At 42.0% G+C, this 17,681-nt stretch overlaps 1 protein-coding gene across 5 annotated transcripts in view; it reads left to right on the forward strand.

The window, feature by feature from the left end:
• Nucleotides 1-742: 742 nt before the first annotated feature.
• Nucleotides 743-17,681, forward strand: part of HTR4 (5-hydroxytryptamine receptor 4) — a 196,430-nt gene continuing 179,491 nt past the window's right edge. For 3 of the 5 annotated variants that reach the window (XM_027546025.1, XM_027546020.1, XM_027546024.1), the window contains exon 1: nt 1,073-1,502. The gene's annotated coding sequence lies outside the window, so the exon portion shown is untranslated. Of the gene's footprint in view, nt 841-1,071; nt 1,503-17,681 lie in introns of those variants that run through there. The other 2 variants (XM_027546021.1, XM_027546023.1) reach the window with 2 other exon arrangements.

Genomic DNA, 17,681 nt, shown 5'->3' on the forward strand with positions numbered 1-17,681 from the left:
GGTGTCATTCATCAGGAATATTTGGTTTAGGGAAGTGACATAGTGGTAAATTTAAGTTTGGATCTTTAGAGAAAAAACTGACAACTTTTCCACTTTCAAATTTTGAATGGGGGATGTATAATCAATAAATATTCAAGACATACAAGCCAGGGAGAGAAACCATGGATGGGAATGACTGAGAGTGAGACCTGTTGAGATAGAGACAGGGCACAAAGAAGGTAGAGAAGAGACACCTGGGGTGGGGAGAGGGGGAGATGGGAAGAGAGAGATACAAGTGAGAGAAAGTGTACAAGTAAGATGGGGAAGAAATACCATTAAGATGGGCCAGGTTGGCAAAGGGAGGAAGTAAGAGACAGGAGTATCAACAGAGAGAATCTTAGAAAGGGACCAGCTCAAAGGTTTCTGGCATGAGTTTGTTGGTCAATTTAAATTTCCCGTTCACTTGGGGTGTGCTCACAATTGTAAGTTAATAATTTTTAAGATTGTCTGGAAAGATTTATTTGCTTTCGGAGGTTAATTACTATCACAGCTCCTCTGTTTTGTCAAGCTTCCCCGAAGACTGTGTGGTCCAGGAAGTGGGGGAGTGGGGTGAATTATCTTAGCAATAGCCCTTTGCCACTTCCCTCCCCCTATCCTCCCCAGCTCCCACCCCACCCCTCCACCCCCAACCTGTCTCACTAAAGGAAGACTTTCCCCTTCCCTTCCTAAATGACTTAATTCTTGAAATGGTTTGTCCCTGGAATTGGAGGCCTTGGAAAGACGTGTTGAGGAAAAATGTTTCTCATTCTGTCACGATTCCTCACAGATATTACTATGCACTAGTGACGCACAGGAGCTTTGGTAAGTCTCAACACAACTGGGAGTTTATGGTCCCCATTTTACGTATGGGAGCAGAGGGGCTAGTCTTCTGTCTAACCCCTCGCTCAAGGTCACAAACTGATAAAGCCAGAATAGGCTTCCTCCAGATTATGGAAGCAAAACTAGTATTGGCAGGGTCACTTGGGAAGACTAGTCAGTTGAAACACTGACCGGAAAACTTGGATGCCTTATATCTAAGGGACTACGGGTCTCACGCTGAACTCTGCTCCCAACTAACCTTGCCCTGGAGGAGTCAGAGGCTGAGAAGGAAGTAGACTGTAGATTTCCCCTGGAACGGATACCACAGGCACCTACCCTTTTCACGTTTATTATCTTTCGCTAGAGGAGTGGGTACTCAGAGAGGTTAATCAACTTGCCCAAGGTCACCCAGGAGCCAGCAGTGAGCCCAGGACTACCTTCCTCGGTTGGGCAGCGGTCTCCGGGGAAGGCGCCCGCTGGCTCGTCCCCGAGGAGTGAGGTCCCTCTGGCCCTCGCCGCGCCCACTCCCGTGCGCACCCGGCCGCGCCCCCGCCATCCCTGGCCTCCGGAGGGGGCGGTCGCAGGGAGGATGCGGGCTGGGGGCTGCTGAGCCCGCGCAGCCACCGTCGGTCAGCCGAGAGGACGACGATGCTCGGCGCGCTCAGGTGAGCCGGGGCTGGGGGCTCTCCGCCGCAGCCCCATGCGGGCCGGTGCCTCTCGCTCGCCGGCCTCCCAGCGCGGGGGCTGGAGCCCGCACCCGAGGGGGCGGCGAGGAGGGCGCAGGCAGCGGCTGGGAGCGCGGCGGCGGCGGCGGCAGAAGCTCGGCTCCGCGGCGAGGGGTGGCCGTTCCCGTCCGCCGGGCGCCTCGCTCCCTAGCCTCTGCCGAGGGTAGGTGCGGCGAGGGCCCTCGGGTCACAACCCTGCGAGCCCAAGCGTGCGCGGGGACGCGGCGGCGCGGCGGGGACGGGTTGGGGACTCTGGATTCCTGGGACCTGGCTTTAGCTCAGGGATGGGCTGCGTGGCGACTCAGACTGTAGGTGGGCTGGCTGGTTGTGTAGTACATGCCTTCAGCATGGGACCACTAGGGTTGGGGCTCATGCCCTGCACTTGGGTACGTAAGTACTTGAGAAACTGCTTGTGTCTTTGCTGACTCTGTAAGGTAGTATAACGTGTGCGTGTGTGTGTATGTATGTGTGTGTGTGTGAGAGAGAGAGAGACATAGCATAGGCTGTGCGTCTAACCGTGTGTGTGTGTGACAGGGTACATGTGGGGACAGTATGGATGATACTGGATGCATAACGGAGAGAGTGGACTCTGTCTAACTCTCTCTGTGCATAACAAGATACGCATATCCAGCGTGTATAACTGGCTGTGTGGCTGTGTATGTGAGTGACCATGAGTGTGTGGGCACGCTGTACTGCATGAAGTATTGGTGGTGGCTGCCAGGGTTAGCTTCCTGCAATTGTCTTTCACAGAATCCCAATCCCAATTTAAGATGCCTTTCTGTTCAGCTTGCTACCCAGTGTCTGGCACTGTGCTGTTAGTCCCCTTTGGAAGAAGTGGCTGTTGATACAGGGAAGGGGTGGCTGGCAGAGGTGGAGAAATCATGGCATGAACTCATGTTCCTAGAGTTCAATGTTGAGAAAACATTGGCTTGGCTTCCTATTGGTTCGTTAAAATGGATAAAAAATGTTTAAGGTACAGGTTCAGCATGACCCAAACAATGGCTTTTTTTTTTTTTCAAACAATGGCTTTTGATGGAAAGACCCTTAGGCTAGTTTGCTCTTCTTGTCTTAATATTACTGCGACGGAGTCCATGGGTCAGAAAGCTGTGGGTGACTCTGAGGGTGGTGGGTGGTGTTTGCCTAGGCTCCTGTGTGAAACCCCAGCCTCACTGATGAGGTAGGAGAAGTTGCTCTGTGCTGCTGGTAAGCCCAGGTGATGAAGGGAAAGGACACTGATGATGGATGCAGCGCCCTAGAAACAAGGAATAAGTCAGGACATGGGATGAGACTCATGGAGTTCTGAGGAGCAGCTCTCCAGTAAGAAATGACGAGTGTGGGAAAAAAAGAGTAAAAAGTATTTGCATCATTCTCGCGTCATTTTTCTGTCTTATGTATATTTTTTCCATGCCACCCTTACCCTAAACTCACTCCTGTGTTTGTATCATTTTCCACCTTGGAAATGTCTTTATTATAATTATTATTGTACAGCTGAATGGGTCATCACTTAAACTCCAGGAGAACTGTAGTGCATCAGACAAGCGGGGGCCTCAGGGAGTGTTCAGTTCAGCACTTGCTGAGGCCCAGAGGACAGCGATGCTCTTGGTTCCTCTGAGTTATCTGGATTTTGTCCGTGAAGCTGCCCCTTCTAGGGGCCATGGTGGCCTTGTAACCGCCAAACTGAATACTTTTCTTCCACTTGAGTTCTTCCAAACCTCCCTAACACTGTTCATCCCCTCATCTCTTTCTTCAGCTTCACAGACTGAAGAACAGCACCTAAAACACAATGTAAATGACCTGCAGCCCAGACCTCTTCCTGACTTTCCTATCTTTTATTGAACCATCACCATCCTCCAAGTCTCTGTGACTGGAACCAAAGTCATTTCTTTATTTCTCCTCTTTATTCACCAGTAGCAGCCATCGCTTAATTAATAGGCAGGTCTTATTCATTTTTCCTCAATACCTATTGAGCCTATTTTTTTGTTTGTTTTTTAATCTCACTGCCAGCACCTAATCAGGTGAAACCCATGTTCAGGGATTTCCAGAGATAGAGACTGATACAGGCTGTAATCGTTGAAAAAATGCAAAATAAATGCATATAGAGGAGTACCTTGATATTATCAGTGACTAATAAATAAATTCTTTGGAAGAATCTGGACCTTTTGATGATTGTAGTGTTATGTGATCTAGATCAAATCTCTTGGTCTTTTTAAATCTCACTTTCTTTATCCATGAAATGAAATGGAAGATTTCAAGTAGAATTTATTTGTTAAATCATATCCAAGGTTTTTCCCAGCTCTAAAATTCTCTGCTTATCATTGATGTTCTTTGTTTTTGTGAGAAACTTTTAATACCTTATGGTTACCTTCCAGTATCCAACCATCTTTAAAAAAAAAAAAATTCAGGTTATCTTCAGGGAAAAGAACTAGGCAAAGAGAAAACAATGAAAACGCACTGTTGCCTTCGTTTTGTGGTTGAGAGTCCACCGCACACATCGAGTCTTAGAGATGAAAAGGCCTTATAGGTCACCTATCCCCGCCTCCCATCAAGTGCCAGAATCTTCCATACTATTGCCTGTTTGAACATTTTAAAAAAGTGCCAAGTCTTATTAAAGTAACTTCAAACAACTTTGTAATTCAGGGTTTCTCAAACCTCTTGTACTATTAATGTTATGGGCTAGGTAATTTTTGTCATGAGGGACTAGCTTGCCCATAGTAGGATATTTAGCGGCATCTCTGCTATTATTAGGTGCCAATAGCAACTGCCTGTTGTGACAACCAAAAACATCTACAGATATTACTAGTACCTCCTTTGGGGACAAAGTTCCCCCTCCAGCACCTATTGAAAACAATTGCTGTAATTCAAACACAAGTCTTGGCACTTTGAACAGAAAGACCTTACAACAAAGTATTTTAATAGACAGAGGAATGCTGTGTTGTTAGCTGCTTTCCCATGCACTTCCAACTTAGCCACCATCACAGTTTACCTTTATCCCTCCTGGTTTCTCACTGCCTTGTTGCTATGTCTGGAAATGCTCAAGATGCTGCTAAAGGCTGAGAAACGTTTTAGAGACAACATAGTAATAATCCTAATAGCTCACATTAATCCAGCCCTTATTATGTGCCAGACACAGCTCTAAATGCTTTACATGGATAATCTCATTTAATCTACATTAAGAATCCTTTAAGAGAGATACTTTATTTCCTCCATCTTAGAGATGAGGTAACTCAAATGGAGAGGTGGAATAGCATGCTCAAGTTCTCTCAGCTGTAAAGCGGTGAACCTGGGGTTAGGCTGTTTGCTCCAGAGTCTTTCTTCTGAACCTCCATATGAAACTGCCTTTTGAGAATGAGACCTTGATGTCACAGGGTAGAAAGGATCTTAAACATGGTGTAGTTCAATTGTAGAATCAAGTCTGATTCTAGGTAAGTTAGAAACTGTGAGGTTGATATTTGTGTTCAGTTGATGTATTTTGACTTCTTCCCTGTTATGTCTTCTCCTGTCTCTTTGAAATTGAGGGTATTCAGAAATAGCTCTAAGGCATATGCAGAGTGACAGAGGTGGTGGCAGCCTTGGTTAAATTAGGGGAGAAGGGCTCAGAGGAAAGGAAGAATGGCAGGAGGGAGCAAACAATGGATGAAACATTTCTTTTCCCATTAAGTCCTTGCTGCTGCTAAGTCGCTTCAGTCGTGTCCGACTCTGTGCGACCCCGTAGATGGCAGCCCACCAGGCTCCCCTGTCCCTGGGATTCTCCAGGCAAGAACACTGGAGTGGGTTGCCATTTCCTTCTCCAGTGCATGAAAGTGAAAAGTGAAAGGGAAGTCGCTCGTCGGGTCTGACTCTTAGCGACCCTATGGACTGCAGCCCACCAGGCTCCTCTGTCCATGGGATTTTCCAGGCAGGAGTACTGGAGTGGGGTGCCATTGCCTTCTCCACATTAAGTCCTTACTATTATCTAAACTTTAGATATCTATTTTATCACCCAAATAAAGTCTCCATACTTTTATCAGTTCCCTCCTTCTGTTTTCTTCTTGGCCTGCCCTTTCATTCGTCCATTCTGCTTACTGTTTTTATACTACGGGGCAGTAGAAAGTGGTATACATTTGGAAAGATGGAAATATAAATGTGATATAAATAGCCACTAAGAGGCTTATCGATAGGGCTAACCTTAAATACAGTCAGAGTAAGAATGATTACTTTAACAATTACCAATTACTTTACCAATTGAAGATCCAAGGCAAGTCCTAACAATTTTGAGGGTCTTAGAGGGTCTTTCCTCTAAGATCCTATATCAGTACATAGATTGCTGGTCCCTGCTCCTAGAGTTTCTAATTCAGTGTTTCTAGGCTAGGGTCTGAGGATGTGCATTTCTTACAGGTTCCCAGAAGATGCTGATGCTGCTAGTCCAAGGACCACAATTTGGGAACAACGTAGTTAAGACCTAATAACCAAATAAAGCTCATGACCCACCTATCTGAGACTTTTTAAACAAAAAGTTATCTTATTTTTAAGATAACTAAATATTTGGATTTATGAGAATCAATACAGCAAGATTAGAATAGGGACTAATTGACATCTCTCACTTAGCATTTTATTTTGAATTTCAGAAAAGCCTTTTTTTTTTTTCAGCTGTGGTATTTCTGGGTTAATATTTCTGATCTTAGATCTTTTCTTGTTCCCTCCTTCCACTTACTGCTCAATTTGGGTGACAGAAATCCTCATTATTCACAGGATAATCCAAATAAAAAGTACGTTAAAATCTTATCTATTGCCAGATAAATTCTGATCAGTCCTTCTGAGATTAAGAAAGATGTTACTTCTGCATCCAGCTTTTGTTTCCTGTTGCTTTATACTTCTTTTCCCTTTTAAATCAGTACCAGCCCAGTGAAGAAACCCAACAGAAATTCAAGTCAAAACAGTAATAGGTAACTGATTAATTTGTTTTAAATTTCAATCAGAGAACTTTCTTTAAAACCAAATTTCAAACTCAGTCAACCCCTTCCTTCTTTTTGACTGCCAGCATGTGTTTCTTTTTGCAGGATCACACATCCTCCACCTAAACAAGGTGTTTCCAAATACTTAGAAAGATTCAGTGATTCTGAAGCTCAGATGCAATTTAAATAATGTTTATTGGATATTTACTCTGTGCTGTGGAGTTGTTACACTTATCATTTTTTATTTTTCCATCAGTCACAGAGAGATGAGGTTTTGTTTGTGTTGCTGCTAAGTCGCTTCAGTCGTGTCTGATTCTGTGCGACCCCATAGACAGCAGCCCACCAGGTTCCCTGTCCCTGGGATTCTCCAGGCAAGAACGCTGGAGTGGGTTGCCATTTCCTTCTCCAATGCATGAAAGTGAAAAGTGAAAGTGAAGTCGCTCAGTCATGCCTGACTCTTAGCGACCCCATGGACTGCAGCCTTCTCCAATGCATGAAAGTGAAAAGTGAAAGTGAGGTCGCTCTGTCACGTCTGACTCTTAGCGACCACATGGACTGGAGCCTACCAGGCTCCTCCGTCCATGGGATTTTCCAGGCAAGAGTACTGGAGTGGGGTGCCATTGCCTTCTCCAGGGAATCTTCTCAGCCCAGGGATCAAACCCGGGTCTCCTGCATTTCAGGCAGACACTTTAACCTCTGAGCCACCAGGGAAGCCCCCAATTGTATTAGTAAATATATATAATTTTCTTGTATATAATAAAGGCTACATTAGTTTGCTTAAACAAAAAGTGAAATTTATTGGAAGGATACTGGGGCTTCTTGTAGATCAAGGAACTAGACCCCAGGAAAGATGCGAAGAGGGTCATCTCCAGAGAACTCAGTTCTAGGCATTCACAATCTTTTCCTCATTGCTCTTTAGTTAATGTGACACGTTCCCACGATTGTGTCTCTTGGTTCAAATTCTCAAGAGAAAGGATCTGATGGCCCAAAGTTATAGCAGAAAAGTGGTTGCCAGGGCTCACTCTTGTACTGTGGTAAAGTATTCCTAGTAAAAGTGATCTAGAAGATGCTTGAGTGAGTATCTCCTGTTGTCACATAACTAGTTGGCAGAGACTGGATTTGAACTCTGGTTTGACTCTAAATCCGGTGCATTTCTCCTACCAAAGGGATAGCTGAGAGAGAAGCACGTTAATTTGGCATGTAGTAATGGCCACTTGCCTTTATTTTCAAGGTTCGCCCATGTTAGACCTTCCCTGTGTAGGGTCTTACAGCTTTCATTTGTGCATGCCTCCTGGGCTTCCCTGGGTGGCTCAGATGGTAAAGAATCTGCCTGCAATGCAGGAGACCTGGGTTCAATCCCTACGTTGGGAAGATCTCCTGGAGAAGGGAATGGCTACCCACTCTAGTATTCTTGCAAAATTCCATGGACAGAGGAGCCTGGCCAGCTACAGTCCATGGACTCACAAAGAGTTGGATATATGTGAGCAACTTACGCTTTCCCTCTGTCTCTACCCTGGTTTCTGATACTTCTGTGACTGCATCCTGGCTACTCTCTGTCCATCTGGTCTCTGTACCATGTGGCCTGGTTTCTCATTCTGCTCAGGCATGTCGTGTCTCTGGCTCACCTAGAACAGCTCTAGCTCACAGATTGTATGAGCTGAAGGAATCTATTGTCTTGTCCCATCTTCTACCTGTATAGTAAATCATTTCTAAAGTATGCCAGGCACTTACCATGAGCATTGCTGAGAGCTCTATATCTCATTCAACTCTTCTAACAACCCTGTTGTTGCCTTTTGGGGGGTTTATTTCCCAATATTTTATTGTAAAAAAATATTTAAGAGAAAAGTTGAAAGACTTGTACAGTGAATACCAAATACTTACCAAGTAGGTTCTGTAATATCATTTTACTGACTTCTTTTTTTTTTTGTAATTTTAATTTAATTTTATTTTTAAACTTTACATAATTGTATTAGTTTTGCCAAATATCAAAATGAATCCATCACAGGTATACATGTGCTCCCCATCCTGAACCCTCCTCCCTCCTCCCTCCCCATACCATCCCTCTGGGTCGTCCCAGTGCACTAGCCCCAAGCATCCAGTATCGTGCATTGAACCTGGACTGGCATCTCGTTTCATACATGATATTTTACATGTTTCAATGCCATTCTCCCAAATCTTCCCACCCTCTCCCTCTCCCACAGAGTCCATAAGACTTCCATACATCAGCGTCACTTTTGCTGTCTCGTACACAGGGTTATTGTTATCATCTTTCTAAATTCCATATATATGCGTTAGTATACTGTATTGGTGTTTTTCCTTCTGGCTTACTTCACTCTGTATAATAGGCTCCAGTTTCATCCACCTCATTAGAACTGATTCAAATGTATTCTTTTTAATGGCTGAGTAATACTCCATTGTGTATATGTACCACAGCTTTCTTATCCATTCATCTGCTGATGGACATCTAGGTTGTTTCCATGTTCTGGCTATTATAAACAGTGCTGCGATGAACATTGGGGTACACGTGTCTCTTTTCCTTCTGGTTTCCTCAGTGTGTATGCCCAGCAGTGGGATTGCTGGATCATAAGGCAGTTCTATTTCCAGTTTTTTAAGGAATCTCCACACTGTTCTCCATAGTGGCTGTATACTGACTTCTTTTTAAAAACTATCACATTTCTATCTTCATTCCTCTATCCATTCAGCAATTAATTTTTTTCGATGATTTCAAAGTAAGCTGTTGTTTCTAATTCTCATTTTTATCACTGGGAAACTGAGACCAAGACAGGTGACGTGACTTACCTGAAGTCATTCAGGAGGAGGCAGTCGATTGTCACTGGAGCTCTGACTCCCCCAAGCCATTTTCTTAACCACCAAGCAGTATTGTATTTCCTGGAAGGGCAGAAAGAAAGACTCACTCAAGATTGCTTAGTGTCAGGGCAATGACTAGCACCAGGTCATCTGATTCTCAAGCTCCCAAAATTTCCATTGCATTGAACCGTGATAAACAGCCTACTTTCCATGTAGAAGCAGGGTTTCTTCTGCTCCACAAATATCTGCAGATTTGGTGCTCTACAAAATCTCTGGAAAATCTGATTTTTGACACAGATGATTTTGCAGAACTAATACACTTTTTATTCCTTCTCAACATTTAAAAATAATTTGTGGAAACAACAGGCTGGGAAATTATCATTTTAGATAACTTTTTACAGTGTTCAGAGGACTTTCACATATGTTATCTTATTTGAACTTCATGAGTAATAGCAGATCTGCAAGACAGGTGGGCTGGATATCTAAACTACCTTGAACAGCTGGAGACCTGGAGATTGTGGAAGCAAAATGAGGAACTCAGTGTCACATACTGCTATGAGCAAAGTTGGGCTTTGTTTTAAAAAAAAGCATTCCCTTCAAGTGTCAGTAGACTTTCTTGTAGGTTTTAATAAGCTACACAAATAACTAATTAATAAAATTGAGGTGCAAAAGTTGAGGCAGGGAACTACTGAGATCTGGATCCTTCATGGGATAACTTCATGGTTGAAAGGTCTGGGCTATGCTGTGGCCTTGGATAATATATTCTTTCTGTGCCTCAATTTTCTCATCTGTGAAATAGGATAATTGTAGTACTCCTTTGTAGCATGATATGAAGATGAAATGAGGTAATGCTTGTGAAGAATTTGGTCCTTAGTATGTGTTAAACAAGTATCAGTTACAGAAACATTATTCTTCTCCTGCTTCTTACCCTAGAAGTCTTATCTGTGTTAAGTGGGCCCCTTTAAAATATACAGTTTAATTTTACATTTTCCAAGAGGTTTGTTTGCAAACTACTGGTAGAAAACTGTGGGCAGCAGCCTTTTGGGAGGTAACATCTTATCAGTCCAGTAAAGATGCAGATTCTGCTCAAGAATTTACATCTAAGCTCTAAATAGCACATGTCCTTTGAGATTGCACTGGCATGCTTAATTATATATGCTAATCAGCACATGATATCTGGAGTAGAGAGTTCTGTATATACTGTTTTCTACTCCAAGATGTTTAGAAGAATTAGAAAAGAGTGGGGACAGAAGAGATAAACATGCTGGCAGAGATCTTTCTTTTGGTGTGCGTAGCAAATACTGTAATCTTGGTTTCTCAGCTGATGAGGTATTTAAACAGATACAGGAAAACAATGAAAGAGGATTTCAGAAGGATGTGCTCACCTGGTGGATTGCAGTCCAACCTTGATGTGTTTTCCAAACTGCTCTCCATGAATCATTTGCACCAGAATCACTGAGACATTTGTTAAAATGCAGATTCCTGGACCTACTGATTCAGAAATGCTTTGAATGAGGCACCCAAACCTTCAGTTTTGCAAGTGATTTTAAGTATTCTAATGTTTGAGAACCAGGAGAAGGCAATGGCACCCCACTCCAGTACTCTTGCCTAGAAAATCCCATGGATGGAGGAGCCTGGTAGGCTCCAGTCCATGTGGTCGCTAAGACTCGGGCACGACTGAGCGACTTCACTTTCACTTTTCACTTTCATGCATTGGAGAAGGAAATGGCAACCCACTCCAGTATTCTTGCCTGGAGAATCCCAGGGACAGAGGAGCCTAGTGGGCTGCCATCTATGGGGTCGCACAGAGCCGGACACGACTGAAGCGACTTAGCAGCAGCAACCATCAGCGACATAATACTGCAAGATCTAAAACACTAATTTGGAAGCTTAATTTTGATGGAATGCAAATTTTAGCTTGACCTGCTCCCAATTCCAGGCCTCTGAAATCAGTGGTGAAAAACCTTTTGGGCATTTCCAGGCTCAGATTTCAGGGGCCTATTTTATAGAGAAGAGGAATAATTTATGTAACCATATCCCAAAGTAGGGAAGATCAGCCCCCAGATGCTTAGCTGCCTTTGTGGAGAAGCAGAGTATGAAACATTCAGACTCCAATGACTGAGGCACTGCCAAACTGGAGTAGCTGGCTAACATTATATTGTGAAATCTCTGGGCACCTGCTTTTTAAGTATTCATCTTTACTTGTTTTTTGCAGTAACTTTGTGACATTGGTATTACCCTTGCCCCTATTATACAGATGAAGCCACTGAAGCTAAGGAAAGTAAGCAATTCAAAGATGTAGTGGTAATTGATGCCTTGAGTCAGGGGCTTGCAAACTATGTGACTGGCTGCCTGTTTTTTGACTGGCCTACAAGTTCAGAATGTTTTTTTACATTTTGTAATTGTTGAAAAAATTCTAAAGAAGGATAATTTTGTGACACATGAAAATTGTTAAAGGTTCAAATTCAGTGTCCATAAATAAATTTTACTGGAAAGCAGTTATGCTCATTTATTTATGTATTGTCTGTGGCAGATTTTGCATTGTAGCACCAGAGTTGAGTAGTTGTGATGATGACCATATGCTTGAAGAAGCCTAAAATCTTTGCTAAATGGCCCTTTACAGAAAACAAAACAAGCAAACAAACAAACAAAAAGCTGCCAATTTCTGCTTTAAACTGCTATGCTAGCATTTCCCAAACTTCAGTTATTTGGGAATAACTACTGTTGTGATTACTTCTCTTGCAAGCATTTAGAGTATTATATGCATAGCACTTTTCTTTAGATCAATTAGTTTTCCTTGGATAAATTTATTTTACAAAGAAAAACAAGTATAAGTGCAAACCAGTATGAAGTTGAAAGAAATAGAAGGTAACTGTAAAAACAATGCAAAAAACACACAAAGCAACGTATTAGATTTCAGCTAAATAGTTGGAGCAGATACTATCAACTCTTGCTCCCATTTTCCTGCAGATCCTCTCACCATTTCTGTGTATACCATCCTGACTTACAATGACGAACCAGCATAATATTTGGAGGGCTGCCCTCAGTCTGCTGAAATTAACCTTTTTTACTAGCACAATGACTGAAGGTGCCTAGGAATCCATGTCCCCCTGTGGATGGCTTGTAAGCAATACCTAATGGCTGTGGGAGTATCGGGACACCAGTTCCCTCCCCACTTGTTCAGGATAGTTCTCAGGCATATGTTTTATATTGTTTCCCAGAACTTCCCAGTGGGATTAAGCTTCAGTAGCTTAATAAGCTGCCTTTCATCCTCTCTCCTGTATCATTACTTCCCTGCCAGTGTACCTGCAACTGCCAGATCAAGCATGTGCATCTCTTTAACCCCCACTTCAAGATCTGCTTCTTAGGAGGACCCCAGAAGACAGCAGTGCTTCAAACGAAAGACTGTGAGACTCTGATCTGTTTTTTTTTTTTGTAATTATAAAAGAAAGATTACCAAATATCAGGAAGGACTCAACAATAAGCTGTCTGTGAATCCTTTTCTTCAATGTAAGTAAAAGTAAATAAAATAGAAAACAAAAAAAACCCACATTGTTTACCACATGATCCAATGGTACTTCTGTCCTTTTTCCAGGAGATATGAGAACCATACTTGAAAAATCTATTTTCTACCTTAAGGAGTCATCTAAGAACAGTAGCATCAGCAACACCTGGGAACTTATTAGAAATGCAGATTGTTCACTCTAAACCTACCGAATCAGAACCTTGAGGCTCGTGCTCAACCATTGTGTTTTAACAAGCCTTCAGGTGATTCCTGTGCATGCTTAAACATGAGAACCACTGCTGTACAGTAAACAATCTCTTATTTAGTTCTGCTTTCATTGCATTCCTGGATTTCATCAGAATTCAGAATCATCCAAGACTTGTTCTTCCCCTCAAACGTGACTGACAGATGGTTTTCTGGCTTCTGTTGAGCCTCCCACTGAGATGGACCTTGTTGCTTGCCAAAGCATACAGGTCAATAATTGGACAGCTCTGGTGTTAAATGACCTGCCTCACAGTGTGGCTCAAACTTCTCTTGAGACTCCCACTGATTCCCCTTTGGCAACTCAAAGACAAGTCTAATTCCTTTCTAATTATCAAGTGGAAGTTTCATATCATGTCATGCCATTCATTCAAGAAATACTAATCATGCACTGTGTCTTTCCTTGTAGAACCTGTGACTGTGTTGGGAGTGGGACATTAATCAAGTGATCAGAAAAGTAAATATGTAAATAAATGACCCGTGAATCTTTTTCTTTATGAAATACCCAGATCCACATTTACTGGGATCGGGTTTCTTGTAATATCAGTGTCTTTATCATATTCTTTGGTGGTGGTAGAGAATATGTGCCGTATAAAAAATATGATTTCTTGAACTGCTTTATATATACTTCATTCAGTTTTACATGAAATGGATGTTCATGTTCCTCCTTTTCATTTTCTGTAATTCATTTTTTCCCCCAAGGATAGAATGAGTATGCCTCTTAAATAGTCTTTCATTGGTTAAGGGCTGTTTTCAGTTTTAGTTTTTTAATAAAAAGACTAAAGTTTCCAGCTAAGAAATGTTTACTTATCTAGGAAGAATATTTTTTTAGTTATTTTGAAAAAAATTAAAAGCCATTTTTTATGCTAATTGTATATATCAGCATGGTAGTCCCTTAAGTGTAACTGAATCGGCATCTGTATGGATTTTCAGCTATGGAAATGAGACAGCTTTTTATTTAGACCAAATCTTTCTAGATGACTTAGCACAAATAGCATTTTGACATCAAGTCCTAGAAAGAAACACTTGCAATGAAAGTCCAGCTTCTAGAATACAGACCTTTTTTTCATGGTTTATACACATTTGCACTTGTGAACTACCATCACTTACATGTCTCAGTCAGTTCAGTCATTCAGTCGTGTCTGACTCTTTGTGACCCTATGGACTGCAGCATACCAGGCTTCCCTGTCCATCACCAACTCCTGGAGCCTACTCAAACTCATGTCTATCGTGTCAGTGATGCCATCCAACTGTTTCATCCTCTGTCATCCTCTTCTCCTCCTGCCTTCAATCTTTCCCAGCATTAGGGTCTTTTCCAATGAGTCAGTTCTTCGCATCAGATGGCCAAAGTATTGGAGTTTCAGCTTCAGCATCAGTCCTTCCAATGAATATTCAGGACTGATTTCCTTTAGGATGGACTGGTTGGATCTCCTTGCAGTCCAAGGGACTCTCAAGAGTCTTCTCCAACACCACAGTTCAAAAGCATCAATTTTTTGGCTCTCAGCTTTCTTTATAGTCCAACTCTCACATCCATACATGACTACTGGGAAAACCATAGCTTTGACAAGACAGACATTTGTTGGTAAAGTAATGTCCCTGATTTTTAATATACTGTCTAGGTTAGTCATAACTTTTCTTCCAATGAGCAAACATCTAGATAAACAAGTAATGTGAATTTTTACTAAACTAATTTATAGCAAAATTCTTTTAGAGAGTATGATCAGCTGATTGAAGTAAATTTCTGAGCCAGCATCATATAGATTCCAAACATTTTCCAGAAAACAAAGTCTTAGTAAATAGTCAAGGAGAGGACTTTTTTCTTCCATTTAGTGAGAATTTACACAGTTGCAATCTTTGAGATTATCCCTGAGTCTCTTTCACAGTGAAGGTAACTAGGAAATCATGATCATCATGGGATGCAGAAGACTTTGGGGAAAATGCTTGTTTGTTTGATCCTGGTGAGATTGACTGTTTTGGTATATGTGGCTGGTAGTGGGTTAGGGTAATGAGGTAATGAGGCTAACAACAAGCATTTGACAGCTAACTCTTAGCAAATATCTGGCTTTAGTTAATTGTACATTTCTGTGCTCTTCTTTTAGTCCTACATGTTCAGAAATGACTGGGATAATGCTCAGGAGATGGAATCTGTTTGAGACAGTATAGGTGAATTGAGCATGCATTTGTTTTAATTGGAAAATTATTCAAAACACTTGGTCTCTTGCTGGGGATTCAAGCAGAACATAGACTATCACAGTGCTACAGTTTTAGCACTGCGAGAAACCTTACCAGTCATCAGGATCATATCCTTCATTTCAGTTCAGTTCAGTCACTCAATAGTGTCCAACTCTTTGTGACCCCATGAATCACAGCACGCCAGGCCTCCCTGTCCATCACCATCTCCCGGAGTTCACTCAAACTCATGTCCATCGAGTCAGTGATGCCATCCAGCCATCTCATCCTCTGTCGTCCCCTTCTCCTCCTGCCCCCGATCCCTCCCCGCATCAGAGTCTTTTCCAATGAGTCAGCTCTTTGCATGAAGTGGCCAAAGTACTGGAGTTTCAGCTTCAGCATCATTCCTTCCAAAGAATACCCAGGGCTGATCTCCTTTAGCATGGACTGGTTGGATCTCCTTGCTGTCCAAGGGACTCTCCAGAGTCTTCTCCAACACCACAGTTCAAAAGCATCAATTCTTCAGCACTCAGCTTTCTTCACAGTCCAACTCTTGCATCCATACTTGACCACTGGAAAAACCATAGCCTTGACTAAATGGACCTTTGTTGGCAAAGTAATGTCTCTGCTTTTGAATATGCTATCTAGGTTGGTTATAACTTTTATTCCAAGGAGTAAGTGTCTTTTAATTTCATGATTTTGGAGCCCAAAAAGATAAAGTCTGACACTGTTTCCACTGTTTCCCCATCTATTTCCCATGAAGTGATGGGACAAGATGCCATGATCTTCGTTTTCTGAATGTTGAGTTTTAAGCCAAATTTTTCATTGTCCTCTTTTACCTTCATCAAGAGGCTTTTTAGTTCCTCTTCACTTTCTGCCATAAGGGTGGTGTCATCTGCATATCTGAGGTTATTGATCTTTCTCCCGGCAATCTTGATTCCAGGTTGTGCTTCTTCCAGCCCAGCATTTCTCATGATGTACTCTGCATATAAGTTAAATAAGCAGGGTGACAATATACAGCCTTGACGTACTCCTTTTCCTATTTGGAACCAGTCTGTTGTTCCATGAATAAATCCTTCATTTAGATATCCTTAATTACCCATATGCTGCCTAAATGCCTCCAATGGCAAGCAACTCACCTTTTCAAAATTTCCTTTAACTTCTGAGAAGTTCTAATTACTTGAAATTTCTTCCTTTGCTAACCCTGTCCAGTACTCTCTGGCCCAGTTGATTCTACCATTGGGAAAATTGAGACCCAGACTGATGAACAAACTTGCTTAAGAATAGGAACAGTGAGTTAGTAGTGGATCAGGCTGAGTGATTCCTGGTCTAGTGTTCTTTCCATTGTGCCAAGCTCCCCCTCTCAACTTGGCAAATAAGATAAATAATGTTTTACTTATTCCTGACACTTGTCCAAAACAAAGGTATTGGAATATGCCCTTTGATGTAGAAATTTAGTCCATGGAAGCATACTCTATAAAGAAATGTGGTCAATCCTTGCACAGTTATGCATGAATATATGCTCATGCAGCCAAAACCAAAGGAAAAAAACTAAAGTGCAACAAAGCAGGCTGAGTTATGACATTGCTCCAAGTTGGCAGATGTTGGCACTGCACCAGACTACATCGATATTTCACTCCAATAGGTGAGGACTATTTACAGGTGAGCCCTGTGCTCACACTTCTCATAATAGAGATGCAACTACACACCTTGTGTTAACCATTAACAACTGTTCCACAGTAATCTTTCAGAGTATTCTCAGTAAATGAGCACAGGTAAAGATGAGATGTGCTTACCTTCAGGGTTTGCCCTTTAGTTATATAAAATTTGTAAGTCAGAAAACTAAGGGTTGGAATCAGCATTTGCTGGCAAGAAGAATATCACCTCTTTCTTCTCCTTCTCCTTCCCTTTTAAGGAAAGATAAGTCTCAATGTATACAACAAAGAAAAGAAGCTTCAAGGAATCTGATGGAGTTGCATGTTTCTGTATCTTTACTTTTATGACAAAGTGTTTTGAATAATTAGTGGCTTGAGCTTTTCCTACTGCTGAGATAATACTGAGACCTTCATTTATACCTCACATGGTAGAAAGGTTTATTTGACTCCCTCTTTCTCTTGTTTCCCAGGACTTGCTGTGCTTTTTCCCCCTGGTTATGACAATCTAAGACTGTTTTTCTGAAGGAGATGAGGATACAGTATGACTGTCATTAAAACACAAATATACACATGCATGTGTGCCACAGACATACATGGTCTAATTGAATTTAAATTAGAAATTTTAGAAGTGACGTAGCTTATATCTGAGCATGCGAGATAGTCAGTTGACTGTGCTTTTAATTAACTAGGTAGTATTTTGTTAAGGTGTCAGAAACATGCAAGATATGCAAAGTATGCAAGATAAAAGCATGGTTCCTTACACACACCTGTCACTCTGAGCATTCTTTCC

The sequence above is a fragment of the Bos indicus x Bos taurus genome, chromosome 7 (genome assembly GCF_003369695.1).
Source record: "Bos indicus x Bos taurus breed Angus x Brahman F1 hybrid chromosome 7, Bos_hybrid_MaternalHap_v2.0, whole genome shotgun sequence".
Classification (NCBI taxonomy): domain Eukaryota; kingdom Metazoa; phylum Chordata; class Mammalia; order Artiodactyla; family Bovidae; genus Bos; species Bos indicus x Bos taurus.